This window comes from Anomaloglossus baeobatrachus, chromosome 5 (assembly GCF_048569485.1).
Source record: "Anomaloglossus baeobatrachus isolate aAnoBae1 chromosome 5, aAnoBae1.hap1, whole genome shotgun sequence".
Lineage (NCBI taxonomy): Eukaryota > Metazoa > Chordata > Amphibia > Anura > Aromobatidae > Anomaloglossus > Anomaloglossus baeobatrachus.
The window spans coordinates 241,777,097-241,793,954 of NC_134357.1; the positions used below are offsets into that span (position 1 = coordinate 241,777,097).

Consider the following 16,858-nt stretch of genomic DNA (forward strand, 5'->3'; position numbering starts at 1 on the left):
TTTTTATAAAAGTTTAAAATGAGCAATAAATTTCGTTCAACTTCACAATTGTTGTTGATTCTTCACCAAAAAATGTATTTTTTTTTATCTTTATGTTTGAAGCCTGAAATGTGGGAAAAGGTTGAAAAATTCAAAGGGGCCGAATACTTTCGCAAGGCACTGTATATATTATAGGTGGTTAAAACTTACCAAAAGTGCATATCATAAGAGTACTAAAGGCTGCTTTACACGCAGCGACATCGCTAGCGATGTCGCTGGTGAAAGCACCCGCCCCCGTCGGTTGCAAATCGTTGCCCGTGGCGCACAACATCGCTAGGACCCATCACATGGACTTACCTGCCTAGCGACGTTGCTATGGCCGGCGACCTGCCTCCTTTCAAAGGGGGCGGTTCGTTCGGCGTCACAGCGGCGTCGCTAAGCGGTCACCCAATAGAAGTGGAGGGGCGGAGATGAGCAGCTGTAACATCCCGCCGACCTCCTTCCTTCCTCATTGCCGGTGACCACAGGTACGATGTTGTTCGTCGTTCCTGCGGTGTCACACATAGCGATGTGTGCTACCGCAGGAACGAGGAACAACCTGCGTCCTGCAACAGCAACGATATTTGGGATTAGAACGACACATCAACATTCAACGATAAGGTGAGTAATTTTGATTGTTAGCGGTCGTTCGTACGTTTCACACGCAACAACGTCGCTAACTAGGCCGGATGTGCGTCACGAATTGCGTGACCCCAACGACATCTCGTTAGCGATTTTGTTGCATGTAAAGCCCCCTTTATAATTGAAAATCACAGACGAATGGTAAAAGATAGAATAGAGTCTTTGAAGGTGCTATAAAAAGTGGTAGTATCCCTTTAAAGTGCACGGGGCTGGGAAGGAGGACGGCAACTGCACAAGACTGAGGAGGCGTTGGACTGAGAGCAGCGACATCCTTTGGACCAGACCGTCCCCTAATTGAACATAATAAACGTCTTTTTTACGTTCTACAGAGAACCTGGTGACAGGTTCCCTTAAACGGGTTAAACATACTGCCCGAGATACAATAGAACGGTTTACATTACAATTTTAATTTTCAATTTTCCATTTAGGAACTAGAGTGGAATTTCTAACGTAGAAAAGAAAATCACTTTTGATGAATTGGACACTGTGGCCAATGTTTCGTCCATTTCGGCAGAGCTGAGTCAAACTGGCATGATAATGCCATTAGTTACAAAATTTACATGCAACTCCACAATCCATTATGTAATATATATACAGCAGTCTCAGTGTTTCCTATATGATGTCTTTACATCGTCTCAGTGTAATCTATGTTATTTTTGCAGATTGTAAGTTTTTACACGACTGTCTTTATTTATGCTTTAATTATTCTATGTTCTGTAACTGTTACTTATGTTTGTTTCTAGTTGAACCTCTGAAATGTAAAGTGCTGTGGAATATGTTGGCACTATAGAAATAAAGATTATTTAGCGGAACGTCTGAATAACTGGCTTCCTCACCTGGTACACAAAGATCAGGTGGGCTTTGCCCGTATCGACAAGTGGGAGACAATACCCGCAGGATTTTGAATCTGGTGGAAGTGGTGAATAGAGAGGGACGGGAGGCTCTTCTTTTGGGATTAGATGCGGATAAGGCCTTCGACAGGCTCGATTGGTCCTTTATGTTTGCGGTGTTGGGCCACTTCGGCCTGTCGGGGCCTTTCGTTTCGGCATTACGGGGCCTGTATTCATCCCCCTCTGCGACAATACGTCTTCCTCATGCTCATTCGGGTTCCTTGTCTATTGGAAATGGCACTCGGCAGGGTTGCCCATTATCTCCACCATTGTATGTGCTTAATATTGAGCCACTGGCAGCCAAAATTCGACTAAACCCTGACATTATGGGGGTGCGGGTAAAAGCTAAATCCTTTAAGGTAGCCCTATTCGCAGATGACGTATTGCTATCCCTGACAAATCCGGTAGTCTCCCTGCCCAATTTACACGCAGTAATAGCCTGCTATGCTAGACTCTCTGGGTATAAATTGAACTCAGATAAAACAGAGGCGCTACCTATTAATATACCAGAAGCTAAATTACAAGCACTTAAACAAAATTTGAACTACACTTCGTGCATAGATTCTTTGCGGTACCTGGGAGTTAAAATTACCCCTAGCTATAAGTCGGTTTATCAAGCGAACTTCCCTCCCCTGATAAGGGAGGTAGAAAATCAGCTCAAAAAGTGGTCCTCCTTGCAGATCTCATTCCTCGGTAAAATTGTGACAGTTAAAATGTCTATCCTCCCTAGATTCCTTTACCTGCTTGAGACGCTTCCGGTACGGGTGTCTATGGCGGTTCTAAAAAAAGTGCAATCTTCCCTCATGCAATTTATCTGTCACTCGGGGAGGCATTGCATCCCAGATTCAGTCCTCCGCGCGCCTCGCGCAAGGGGGAGGCTTGGCGTGTCCGAGTCTCCCTCTTTATTACTACGCCTCGCAGCTGCGCTGTTTGACTTCGTGGTCAACCCTTCCCGCCTACACCAAGTGGATGGAGATCGAGAAGCTGTGGCTTGCTCCTTTTCATCTGAGCTCCCTCATATGGGGTCGATCTTATGATATACCCTCTAAGGATCTTTTAGGACCAATGGCACTTACAAGGGATGTGTGGCGACACTGTAGAATGAAATTCCAGTTAGCAACTCTCTCCTCCCTTTTGACCCCTTTTCTGTTTACCCCTCACACTACAGAAGGTATGGGCTCAAAGGTGGTGGGTGAATGGATGAAGGCCGGGCTTTTCTGTTTCTGTGACATAGTAAGCTCAGTTACATTAAAGCTAAAGTTTTTCACTGAGCTACGTAACCAACATAGTTTGCCCTTCCACCTATATTTTTCATACCAGCAGATTGCACACTTCTTTTCAGATATCATGAGGAGGGAGGTGCCACCTCGTCCATCGGAGTTTGAGAGCCGTTCTTTACCGGAGGCAGTTTGATCTGTGGTGTGGTCCAGTACTTTTTGGTCCTCTGTCAGCACTCTTTATAAAGAGAACCAAGTTAAGGTTCCTATGTATCACACCCCAGATCTTCTGCACAGGTTTAATCGTGCCTACTCAGAGAGTTGCTGGAGATGCGGTGGGGGAGCTGCGTCTTTATATCACATCTTTTAGACGTGCCCAGGGATTATGGGGTTTTGGGTAGAGGTGGAGTCTTTAATAGGAAAGGTGTTGGGTAGGGGAGTAAGTAGAGACCCGGTGGCATATTTATTAAATATCCTTCCATCGTCACTAGGCAAGAATGAAATTAAACTTGTTTTGCACATTCTTTACAGCTGCTAAGTGTTTGATATCACTATTTTGGAAGAGGGTAGCCCCGCCATCAATTTCCGACCTGTACGTAAGGATACAAGATGTTAGGGTCATGGAGCGATTGACAGCGCAGCTACACGACATGATGGATAGGTTTATTTCGATATGGTCTGCCTGGGACGTCTTTATAGACACTTTTCAAATTTAACATACTGCCTTGAGCTGTACCATCTTGATCCCTGAATGCGGGTCCTGTCATGGGGGGGTGGGAATTCTTAAATCTGCTATAGTTCTAGTTCTATGTATGTGATATGACTCTTTGAGCAGGATGCAGTCTTCATTTGAGTCCGGTTGTAAGATTTGATTCGATTCTGTCTTGATGTATAGTTCTGCTTTTCTGTGAACTGATGTACATCCTGATTACCTGTGATTGTTTACATGTTTACATAATTTTAATGTGTTTTTTTTCTTGACTGTAAGAATCTTTTAAAAAATAAAAAGTTGCTAAAAAAAAGATTATTTTTATTACGTATATACAGTAGTTTCAGTGTCTCCTATGTAATGTAGATACATTAACCTCAGTGCCGCCCATCTGATGTATATACGAGTCTCAGTGTATCCTAGGTGATGTATATCCAGCAGTCTCAGTGTCTCCTATATGACATATATAGGGCAGTGTCTCATTATAGCCTTTGTGATGTATATACAACGTTCCTGGTATCTCCCATGTGATGTCCATACAGCAGAGTCTCAGTGTCTCCTCTGTGGTGTATATACATCAGCCTCGGTGACACCTTTGTGATGTAAACAGCAGTCTCATTGTGTTCTATGTGATGTATATATAGCAGTGTCAGTGTATCCTATGTGATATATATAGCAGTCTCTATGTATTGTATGTTATATATGTACAGCAGAACCTCTGTTTCTTTTGTAATGTATATACAGCAATGTATATACAATGTATCCTATGTGATATGAATCCAATGTATATACAATGTATCCTATGTGATGTATATACATCAGTCTTGGTGTCTTCTAAGTTATGTATATATACCAGTCTCATTGTATCTTATTTGATGTATATACAACAGATTCTCAGTGTATCCTATGTGATGTATGTACAGCAGTCGCAATGTATCCTATATGATGTGTATACAGCAGTCTTAGTGTCTCTTATGTGATGTATATACAGCAGTCTCAATGTATATCCTATGTGATATATATACAGCAGTGTTAGTGTCTCCTATATAAAATATACATCAGTTTTAGTGTCTCTTATGTGATGGATATACAGCAGTCCCAGTGTCTCCTATGTGATATATAACCAGCAGCCTTAGTGTCTCTTATGTGATGTATATACAGCAGTGTCAGTATCTCCTATATAATATATACATCAGTTCTAGTGTATCTTATGTGATGTATATACAGCAGTGTCAGTGTCTCCTATATAATATATACATCAGTTTAAGTGTATCTTATGTGATGTATGTACAGCAGTGTCAGTATCTCCTATATAATATATACATCAGTTCTAGTGTATCTTATGTGATGTATATACAGCAGTGTCAGTATCTCCTATATAATATATACATCAGTTCTAGTGTATCTTATGTGATGTATGTACAGCAGTGTCAGTATCTCCTATATAATATATACATCAGTTCTAGTGTATCTTATGTGATGTATATACAGCAGTGTCAGTATCTCCTATATAATATATACATCAGTTCTAGTGTATCTTATGTGATGTATATACAGCAGTGTCAGTATCTCCTATATAATATATACATCAGTTCTAGTGTATCTTATGTGATGTATGTACAGCAGTGTCAGTATCTCCTAAGCGATGTATATAGCAGTGTCAGTGTCTCTTATGTGATGAGTACGGCAGACATCCCACTCCTGGAGTTGTTTAAATGATATATGAGTTGATACATTTCCCACTGTTAGGAGATCTGCAGTGTAATATGCAACTGTGTTCAGAATAACTTAGTGATGTGAGTTATTTACAAGACAACTGCGCTCAGGACCGACGCAACTTGTCAACATCAACAGTCCCACGTAACATCACGCCTCACCAACGGGAATCCGTTTCAGTCATTACAATAGAAGTAAATAAATGAAATGTTTGACCAAATACACCAGGATAATGTTTAAAGCGTAACCAGTGTTTTAATGTTTATTTCATAAATAAATAATACACATGAAAATAAGCAACTTTGTAATGTATTTTATCAGACAAATTTGCTTCTTTCGCTGCCAAAATGGATCAGTCATTATCAGTATGCTCAATTCTGAGGTAAAATCTGTATTCCGTGAGTTTTGATAATGACTGATCAATTCTGGCAGAGAAAGAAGCATATTTCTCTAATAAGATATATTACAGAGCTGCTTATTTTCATCTGTACTAAATATTTATTAAATAAACATTAAAATAAAGGTTACACTATATAATTTGATAATTTTGTATGACTGTGAATAATGGTCTAAATATCCAAATGTCCCTTGGCATAAAAAAGTCTCCTCACCCTGGTATGTAATATTAGTGCAAAACAATATAATATTCAATAAATGATATTGTATAAAGTAACATGAATGGCAAGAACAATAAAGACACAGTAATTATGCTTGTTCCCAAAAATCAGAATAATATTTAGCATCTCCTGTGATAAAACAAGTAACAACATTAATCATTGTATCCTGCACCTATTATATAATTACAGCTTTTTTAGTTCTTACTATGAATATAAAAATATATTGATCATTAAGATAATGCTTTAAAAACCTCTCACAGAGGGATTATTACCTGCCAGGAGCCTCTACACTGAGGGACACACAGCTCCTGATCTACTGCCCCAGAACACAAGAAAAATAAGAGCAGCATTCTGGGGATTGTAGTCATCCATCAGCAGAGGAGGATTCTGGGACGTACAACCCATACCATCAGGATCTTTGGGGAGTGCAGCCTGAATAACAGCTGATGTGATGGGTTTGTCAGCTCTGTCCACAACAAAATGGCGTCTTCCTCGCTGAGGACACTGCCTTCAGTTCTCGTCAAATACGACTGTCACTCTAGTGTTCTGCCAGTGCTAATGACGTCACTCACGGGCCTTTACTCCTCGGGGTTCCGTTCAGGATAACGGGCTGCGGGCGATACTTTGCTAGACAACCGGCGTGGTCAGAACAATAAAGCTTCACAACTTAAATCGTCGGCGTCCGCTTCCGGGTCAGAGGTCAGGTGGCAGGGATGCTGTGCGGTTAGCAGCAGTCGGTTGTCCCAGAGCTGTGTTGTGCCTGCATCATTCAGTGCTTAGGGAGTTTCCCTTGAAATGCTCCTGGGTGTTTAGCAGCAACCCCATGGATTATAATCTGCAGCACATATTTAGCCTTTACTATACTTTTTCTAGCCATATTGCGTGTTTAAAGGGAACGACACCTTGGAAAACACTATTTAGCTGGAGGCCCCAACTTTTGATGTTTTCCTCCAGTTTCAACAAAATAGAGGCGCTGGGAAGGTGCAAAACAGGGCGTGTCATTCTGTACACCAGAAACGTCGCTCCAGTATCTGGCTGCACTGAGATGTGGTGAGGCGGACACAGAGGCACACGCCACACGCTCCAGATTCATGGAGTGCACCTCATCATGAATCTGGGGCTTCTGACTCGCACACTGCGTTTTTTTGACGCTGCATTTTGTGCGTTTTTTGAGTGAACAATGCCATTAAAGATTGTTAAAAAAAAAAAGTCTGATGTCATTTCCTTCTTCAATATGTTCTTTGCATCAGTGCAAAAAAAACTACTCGCTTCTGTGCAGACTCCCGTCCGATTGCTCCAGGAGCTGCCGGTAATCAGTGATGCGGTCACCTGACGGCATCAGCTGATAGTTTAAGTGGGCCGGTTGGTAAAAGCCGGCCTCACCGCTGGACTTATACTGTCAGCTGATTCCGTCAGGTGACCACATCAGCTGATCAGCGGCAGGTCCTGCAGCCATCGGACGTGCCCGGGAGTCTGCACACAGCCAGAGCTGGGAGCTGGGAGCGGCTGTGGCACCAGGAGTCTGCAGACAGGTGAGTATGACATTTTTTTTGCTACTGTTCACTTTTGATTTCGCAGCTGCTTCCACCTCCCGTCTGGACATGGCGCCGCACGGGAGCTGACATGGCACCGGACGGGAGGTGGAAGCAGCAGTGGCGGTACCGGGAGGATTCACGCTTCTGTGTTTACCAACAGAAGGAATCCTCTTCCTGTACACGTCACTGTACTACCCACCCCTTGTGTTTATAGCTGTGTTTTTAGTCATAGAAACGCACTAAAACGCAGCTATATTTGCAATTTGCGGTTTTCATTGCGTTTTTGAACATCTCATTGAACTCAATGGGTGGAAAACGCAGTGAAAAACGCAAAAATAATTGACATGCTGCGTTTTTGTGGGCACCACGAAAACGCAGTTAAAAAAACGCTGTGTGCAGACAACAAAATGAAAACTCATAGACTTTGCTGGGGAAGCAAAGTCATGCAGTTTTCTAAACAAAAATGCACCCGAAAAACGCACAAAAACAATGCGAAAACCGTACTGTGCGCACATAGCCTAACACCAGTCTTGATGAATCGGACCCATAGTGTTCACTTACAATTGTACAGCAGTTACAATGCTCACTGAACGTACGGCTACTGGGAGAATGATTTTTTTTTTCCTCCCATGATCAGCCAATTTACAGTCATACAGTTGTATATGTAGTAATTAAAGGTAAAACCATCTTAAAAAGATGCAGAAGTAGGGGCCTAAATCAATTACCAACCTAACAGAAAAACCCCTAAAAAGATATCTTTAATAAATATACATTAAAAACAACACTCCAATAATAGAGGAGACCAGGGATAGATCGCTACAGTTAGGTCCAGAAATATTTGGACAGTGACACAATGTTCGCGAGTTGGGCTCTGCATGCCACCACATTGGATTTGAAATGAAACCTCTACAACAGAATTCAAGTGCAGATTGTAACGTTTAATTTGAAGGTTTGAACAAAAATATCTGATAGAAATTGTAGGAATTGTACACATTTCTTTACAAACACTCCACATTTTAGGAGGTCAAAAGTAATTGGACAAATAAACCAAACCCAAACAAAATATTTTTATTTTCAATATTTTGTTGCGAATCCTTTGGAGGCAATCACTGCCTTAAGTCTGGAACCCATGGATATCACCAAACGCTGGGTTTCCTCCTTCTTAATGCTTTGCCAGGCCTTTACAGCCGCAGCCTTCAGGTCTTGCTTGTTTGTGGGTCTTTCCGTCTTAAGTCTGGATTTGAGCAAGTGAAATGCATGCTCAATTGGGTTAAGATCTGGTGATTGACTTGGCCATTGCAGAATGTTCCACTTTTTTGCACTCATGAACTCCTGGGTAGCTTTGGCTGTATGCTTGGGGTCATTGTCCATCTGTACTATGAAGCGCCGTCCGATCAACTTTGCGGCATTTGGCTGAATCTGGGCTGAAAGTATATCCCGGTACACTTAAGAATTCATCCGGCTACTCTTGTCTGCTGTTATGTCATCAATAAACACAAGTGACCCAGTGCCATTGAAAGCCATGCATGCCCATGCCATCATGTTGCCTCCACCATGTTTTACAGAGGATGTGGTGTGCCTTGGATCATGTGCCATTCCCTTTCTTCTCCAAACTTTTTTCTTCCCATCATTCTGGTACAGGTTGATCTTGGTCTCATCTGTCCATAGAATACTTTTCCAGAACTGAGCTGGCTTCATGAGGTGTTTTTCAGCAAATTTAACTCTGGCCTGTCTATTTTTGGAATTGATGAATGGTTTGCATCTAGATGTGAACCCTTTGTATTTACTTTCATGGAGTCTTCTCTTTACTGTTGACTTAGAGACAGATACACCTACTTCACTGAGAGTGTTCTGGACTTCAGTTGATGTTGTGAACGGGTTCTTCTTCACCAAAGAAAGTATGCGGCGATCATCCACCACTGTTGTCATCCGTGGACTCCCAGGCCTTTTTGAGTTCCCAAGCTCACCAGTCAATTCCTTTTTTCTCAGAATGTACCCGACTGTTGATTTTGCTACTCCAAGCATGTCTGCTATCTCTCTGATGGATTTTTTCTTTTTTTTCAGCCTCCGGATGTTCTGCTTCACCTCAATTGAGAGTTCCTTAGACCGCATGTTGTCTGGTCACAGCAACAGCTTCCAAATGCAAAACCACACACCTGTAATCAACCCCAGACCTTTTAACTACTTCATTGATTACAGGTTAACGAGGGAGACGCCTTCAGAGTTAATTGCAGCCCTTAGAGTCCCTTGTCCAATTACTTTTGGTCCCTTGAAAAAGAGGAGGCTATGCATTACAGAGCTATGATTCCTAAACCCTTTCTCCGATTTGGATGTGAAAACTCTCATATTGCAGCTGGGAGTGTGCACTTTCAGCCCATATTATATATATAATTGTATTTCTGAACATGTTTTTGTAAACAGCTAAAATAACAAAACTTGTGTCACTGTCCAAATATTTCTGGACCTAACTGTATATAGCTGCTCAAGTAACGCAGGCAAGTCCTATCATTCCTCGTCATGTACGGGGGAAAGATGCGGCCCCGGCGTGCAAACCTGCATCAAAATGTGCAAATTAATGTCCTATGTCGTGAAAGGGTTAAACATGCTTGAACATGTATTTTGTTCTGCAATGGAGTCTTGCGTGTTGAGTGAGCATTTATGTCATTGAGATTGAGCTCATTACGTCTTTGAAACAATTGTACCTGCTGATTCCAGATCTTTCTGTAGCTCTCTATAGGCGGTTTTTGGCTCTTGGACAACTCTTCTGATAATTCGTTTCAATCCTCTGCCTGAAGTCTTGAGGGGAGAACCTATTCGTGGCCGGTTTATGGTGAAATTATGCTCTTTCCACTTTCATATTTTGAACCCAACAGTACTCAATGGAACATTCAGTAGTTTAGAAATTCTTCTGTAACCAATGCCATCAGTTTGTTCTTGAGACAGCTGACTGGTTTTACCCATCATGAGATGTTTCATGTGTAGTACCTTGGTAATAAGACACTTTTTTATAGACCAGGGGTCTCAAATACGCGGCCCGCGGGCCGCTTGCGGCCCCTCAGGCTGCTTCGTGCGGCCCCCAGGCCCGTGCCCCTGTTCACTATCGCGGCAGGTGCAGGGCCGCAGCCACTGTCTGCACTTTATGTCAGATGAATGTTTTGCAGGCGCTGCGCTCTCACGCCGGCAACATAATCATCTGACATAAATCACTGACAGTGTCACTGCAGCTGCCGTGATAGTGAACAGGGGGCACGGGCCTGGGGGCCGCACAAAGCAGAGATGAGGCAGCCGAGGGAGCGCGGGACAGGTGAAAAGAATGGTTTTTTTTTTTATTGTGTGTGTGTATGTAAAGCACGGCACATTAACACCTTAGCGACCTATGATGTACTGGGTATGTCATGGCTCCCTGGTACTTAAGGACCCATGACATACCCAGTACGTCATGGCGAAATCGCAGCCCCAGTGGCTGCGATCGCTTTGCAAATAAAGTATCTTAGATTCGGGGAGCAGGGGACCTCTGCCTGACCTCAGGAGGGGTGGTGTCTCCTCCCCGGACCTACGGAGGCTGTGATTGGCTGAGCGGCGTTCGTCAGCCAATCACAGCCACTGTAATGTTTTAGCCATTAAAAATGGCTGAAACATTGAAATCCAGCTATGTTCAGTGCAGCTGTAGCACCGATCATTGGCTGGAGCTGGATGACCTCAGTTTCACCCGCCCCCAGCTCTGATTGGAGACACCGACCTTGTGTCCGATCTGTCCAATCACTGTGGATCTGGGGCCGGAGACCGCTCCCCTCAGCTTCACTCCGGAGTCTGAGAAGAGCAATCGGTAAGTTATAGCCACTGCCCCCCGCCCCCCCCCCCCCATTACTACAGGATGGGCACATTACTATGGGATGGAGATAAGGCTGGGGACATTACTATAGGATGGGGACATTACTATAGGATTGGGATATTACAAGGATGGGCACAATACTATTGGATGGGGACATTATTACTATAGAATGGGGACAAGGCTGAGGACCTTACTATAGGATGGGGACAAGGTGAGCACATTCCAATAGGATGGGGACTAGGATAGGCACAGTACTATAGGATGGGGACATTACTAGAAGGGGACAAGGATGGGAAACATTACTATAGAATAGGGATAATGCTGGGGACATTACTATAGGATGGGGACAAGGTTGGCACATTACTATAGGATGGGACATTACTATAGAATGGGGACATTGCTACAATGGGACAAGGATGGGGAACATTACTATAAGATGGGGGACAAGGATGGACACATTACTATAGATTGGGGACATTACTATTGGATGGGGATAAGGTTGGCACATTACTATAGGATGGGCACATTACTATAGAATGGGGACATTACTATAGGATGGGGACAAGGATGAACACATTAGTACAGGATGGGCACATTACGATAAGATGGGGACAAGGCTGGGGACATTACTATAGGATGGGGATAAGGATCGGCACATTACTATAACATGGGGACAAGGATGAGGCACATTACTACAAGATGGGGACAAGGATGGGGAACATTACTTTAGGATGGGGACAAGTATGAGCACATTACTGTGGGATGGGGACTAGGATGGGGCACAATACTACAAGGGGACAAGGATGGGCACGTTACAACAAGATGGGGAACATTACTAAAAGATGTTGGTCACAATTGGGTCATTCCATATCAAGTAGACCAGTTTTAAAAATCGTCCCCACTCGACCTCCGATTTTGTTGAAAATTTATAAGGATGTACATGTATGTTTGAAAAGAGGTTCTGTAAATTTTTAGGGCCAGATCTGACCTTTCACTGGAGGTCCCACCAAGGCTGCGGCTTCAGCTAAGAGGATTTTGCACACTTTGGCACATAGCCATTAGAGTTCTATACTGGCTATGATGCTGAAATTTGGCATACTAGCTCAACTTTTGCTGCTAAACATGATAAAATTATTGCCGGCTATGACAAAACAATATTTCGGCCGCAATTTTGTGTCAAAGTAGCTTGTAAAACGCCTCGCATAAAATTTAGGCCTATCTTTGCCCATATATAACTCAAGACCAAAAAACAATAGTAACTGGTGATTTGCCCTGTACACTAAACAGCTACATGACTTTGCATTGCTGCAATATCACGGTCAAAGCATATGTATTTGTGGAAATATTCACACCCACATATGATGAAAAACTTAAAAAAAACGAATTTTACCTATTTTTAGGTCAAATTTCTCAAAAAGATACCCCTAAAATATATTAATTATGATATCATTAGAAAGAGCACATTTTTCTCTACAAGGATCATTGGGTTTTTTTTTGGAGTCTCTCAGTTTAAGAAAAGAAAAATGCCACTGAACTTGGTGTTATTTATTAATACGCAATGAATGGTAACTGCACTATTCAAACCCTTGCGTTGGTCCATGGTGGTTATACCACAACCAATTCCCTAAGAATTGGTATTATAATCCTATTAAGAATTGTAATAATGCTGTCTTTCGAGAATTGGCAGCCCCATCGCCTAGGAGCCATGGCCGATAGCCGTGCAAGGCCAGCCGCGGGCGGTCTCTTTATCGCAGGTTCCAAAGCCTGAGGGTGGCTGTCTTTGCCTAGGATCCCAAGCCTAATATTGGGTATCTTTTGTTGGTTCTTGAGCCATAATGTTCAGTCTAAGTGGTCTGGAATTGTTGCTGAATTTGCAACATAATCGGTTCAGAGAAGCTGTATTGTGGGCCCTTTGCTGTTGCAGCTGGTGCTGGAATTATTGCAATGATCGACTGCTCGGGAATCCAGCATGTATCATTTCTCACAGGCCAGTGAAAGAAGCTAGCTGGTCCATGAGGATGCATAAAATGTATTAATGCATCATGGTCGTAGACTGAAATTTCAGAAATATTTCCAATCCACCAGTTCCTATCGTAAATGCAGGCAATGTAATGCACTGGCTGGAGGTTTCCAATTGGCACAAAAGGCATTTCTGATCTGACAGATCTATCTATATGGACAATGAAAGATGAAGGGTCATTTGACACCCTTGAAATACAAATCTTTTGTCATCAATTGGCACAAACTGGTGATTTTCTCTTGTTCCAGCAATTGTATGTCCATCTTTGAACCTTTCCTCTTGAACTACCCCTATTTCGTCAATTTTTTCTTTTGGAACAAAAAAAATTTGATTCCATGCGGTTGCTCGTTGCAAAAGTTGAATAAATCCACCGGGGTCAGTATTTGGTTTTCAGTTGGGCGTTGAAGACTGGCACGAGCTGCCAACCTCTTTGCTGTCCCTCCAATCCCATCACAGGGCGACTTTCCATGACTACTACCAAAAAAATTCCATTCAGCGCTGATATTGAAGTCAGCATTGTGGTGGCACAAGTTGAGAACATTTTTGACATTTTTGTACTGGGCTGCAGATCCATCGCTGTAGTAGTGGATATGACGAATCCCAAAGATTTTGCAAAATCCTCTTAGCTGAAGGTGGAACCTCCAGTGAAAGGTCAACAATGCCCAATGTATTTGAGATCTGGCCCTAAAAATTTATAGAACCTCTTTTCAAACATACATGTACATCCTTATAAATTTTCAGCAAAATCGGAGAAGGTCGAGTGGGGACCACTGGTCCACTTGGCATGGAATGACCCAATTTCTATATAGTGCTAATTGTAAGACTATTAGTTACAAGAAAGGAATAAAATGTAAAAAAAAAATAATATATATATATTTTTTTATATTTAAACAAAGAATGTGCACGTTTGCTATAATAAACAAGTGAAAATGTTCAAAATCAGTGATCCAAAGGTGTGTAAAAAAAAAATAAAATTATATACTGGAAGGTGGCCCGATTCTACGCATCGGGTATTCTAGAATTTACGTATTGTGTAGTTAATGTATGATTTTTGTTATATATATATATATATATATATATATATATATAGATGTTGTTGTGTGTAGTTACCAAGTTTTTGTGTAGGGCGCTGTACATGTTCTGGGTGTTGTCTGGGTGTGGCGGGGGGTGAGAGCGGTGTTGTTTGTGTGTTGCGTTGTGTGTGTTGCGTTGTTTGTGGAGCGCTGTGTGTCTGTAGCGTGTGTGTGTGTTGTGCGGTTTGTGTGGGTGTGGGGTGTGTGTGTGTGTTTTGGTGGGAGGTATGTTTTGTGCAATGTGTGTGTTGTGCGGCATGTGCGTATATTTGTGTGTGCCGCGGTGTTTGTGTGTTGGGTGTTGTGTGTGTGCGGCGTTGTCTGTGTGTGTGGGTGTCTGTGTAGGGCGGTGTTTGTGGTTCCCAGTGTGTGTGTGGTGTGTTGTGCAGTGCGTGTGTGGCGGTGTGTGTGTGTGTGTTTTGGGGGGAGGTGTGCACCCCCCATCGTGCTGCATCCCCCATGCTGCGCACCCCCCATCGTGCTCCATCCCCCATGCTGCGCACCCCCCATCGTGCTCCATCCCCCATGCTGCGCACCCCCCATCGTGCTCCATCCCCCATGCTGCGCACCCCCCATCGTGCTCCATCCCCCATGCTGCACACTCCCCATTGTGCTCCATCCCCCATGCTGCGCACTCCTCATCGTGCTCCATCCCTCATGCTGCGCATTCCCCATCGTGCTCCATCACCCATGCTGCGCACTCCCAAACGTGCTCCATCCCCATGCTGCGCACTCCCCATTGTGCTCCATCCCCCATGCTGCGCACTCCCCATCGTGCTCCATCCCTCATGCTGCGCATTCCCCATCGTGCTCCATCACCCATGCTGCGCACTCCCAAACGTGCTCCATCCCCATGCTGCGCACTCCCCATTGTGCTCCATCCCCCATGCTGCGCACTCCCCATCGTGCTCCATCCCCCATGCTGCGCATTCCCCATAGTGCTCCATCCCCCATGCTGCGCACTCCCAAACGTGCTCCATCCCCCATGCTGCACACTCCCAAACGTGCTCCATCCCCCATGCTGCGCACCCCCCATCGTGCTTCATCCCCCATGCTGCACACTCTCCATTGTGCTCCATCCCCCATGCTGCGCACTCCCCATCGTGCTCCATCCCTCATGCTGCGCATTCCCCATCGTGCTCCATCACCCATGCTGCGCATTCCCAAACGTGCTCCATCCCCATGCTGCGCACTCCCCATTGTGCTCCATCCCCCATGCTGCGCACTCCTCATCGTGCTCCATCCCCCATGCTGCGCATTCCCCACAGTGCTCCATCCCCCATGCTGCGCACTCCCAAACGTGCTCCATCCCCCATGCTGCACACTCCCAAACGTACTCCATCCCCCATGCTGCGTACTCCTCATTGTGCTCCATCCCCCATGCTGCGCATTCCCCATCGTGCTCCATCCCCCATGCTGCGCACTCCCCATCGTGCTCCATCTTCCATGCTGCGCATTCCCCATCGTGCTCCATCCCTATGCTGCGCAGTCCCCATCGTGCTGCATCCCACATGCTGCGCACCCCCCATCGTGCTCCATCCCCCATGCTGCGCACTCCCCATCGTGCTCCATCCCCCATGCTGTGCACCCCCCATCGTGCTCCATCCCCCATGCTGTGCACCCCCCGTCGTGCTCCATCCCCCATGCTGCGCATTCCCCATAGTGCTCCATCCCCCATGCTGCGCACTCCCCATCGTGCTCCATCCCCCATGCTGCGCATTCCCCATAGTGCTCCATCCCCCATGCTGCGCACTCCCAAGCGTGCTCCATCCCCCATGCTGCACACTCCCAAACGTACTCCATCCCCCATGCTGCGCACTCCTCATTGTGCTCCATCCCCCATGCTGCGCATTCCCCATCGTGCTCCATCCCCCATGCTGCGCACTCCCCATCGTGCTCCATCCCCCATGCTGCGCATTCCCCATCGTGCTCCATCCCTATGCTGCGCACTCCCCATCGTGCTGCATACCCCCCTGCTGCGCACCCCCCATCGTGCTCCATCCCCCATGCTGCGCACTCCCCATCGTGCTCCATCCCCCATGCTGTGCACCCCCCATCGTGCTCCATCCCCCATGCTGTGCACCCGATCGCATACACGCACACACCCGATCGCATACACGCACACACACACTGACGATATCGCACATACACGCTCACACACTCACAACATCCGGAGATACCACATGCTTCTGGCCATGTGATCCTCCGGCAGGTCCTGGAAGATCACTGCACGCACAGGATCGCCGCCGAGAAGCAAGCGATATCACGGGATGTTGTGAGTGTGTGGATGTGATCTGATGTGTGTGTGAGGTGTGTGTGAGAGTGAGTGTGATCTGATGTGATCTGATGTGTGTGTGTGTCTGTTCTTATGTGTGTGCGTGTGTGTGTGTTACGCCGCTGCAGGACCTTGATGTGCTCACCTGGGAGCCGGTGTACGCTGGTAACCATGCTACACAATATTACATGGTTACCAGCGTACCCCGCCCCCCGCACGGGAGCCCACACCAGCGTACGCCGTCAACCCCAGCAATGCGAGAGTATTTGTCGGCTGGGTTGGCGGCCTACGCTGATGTGGGCTCCCGGGGGTAC

General features: G+C 45.1%; 1 protein-coding gene across 2 annotated transcripts in view; it reads right to left on the reverse strand.

Annotated features, from left to right (window-relative positions):
• Window positions 1-6,229, reverse strand: part of LOC142311130 (gastrula zinc finger protein XlCGF66.1-like) — a 53,608-nt gene extending 47,379 nt beyond the window's left edge. For both annotated transcript variants that reach the window (XM_075349270.1, XM_075349269.1), the window contains exon 1: window positions 6,082-6,229. The gene's annotated coding sequence lies outside the window, so the exon portion shown is untranslated. The remainder of the gene's footprint in view (window positions 1-6,081) is intronic.
• Window positions 6,230-16,858: the final 10,629 nt, after the last annotated feature.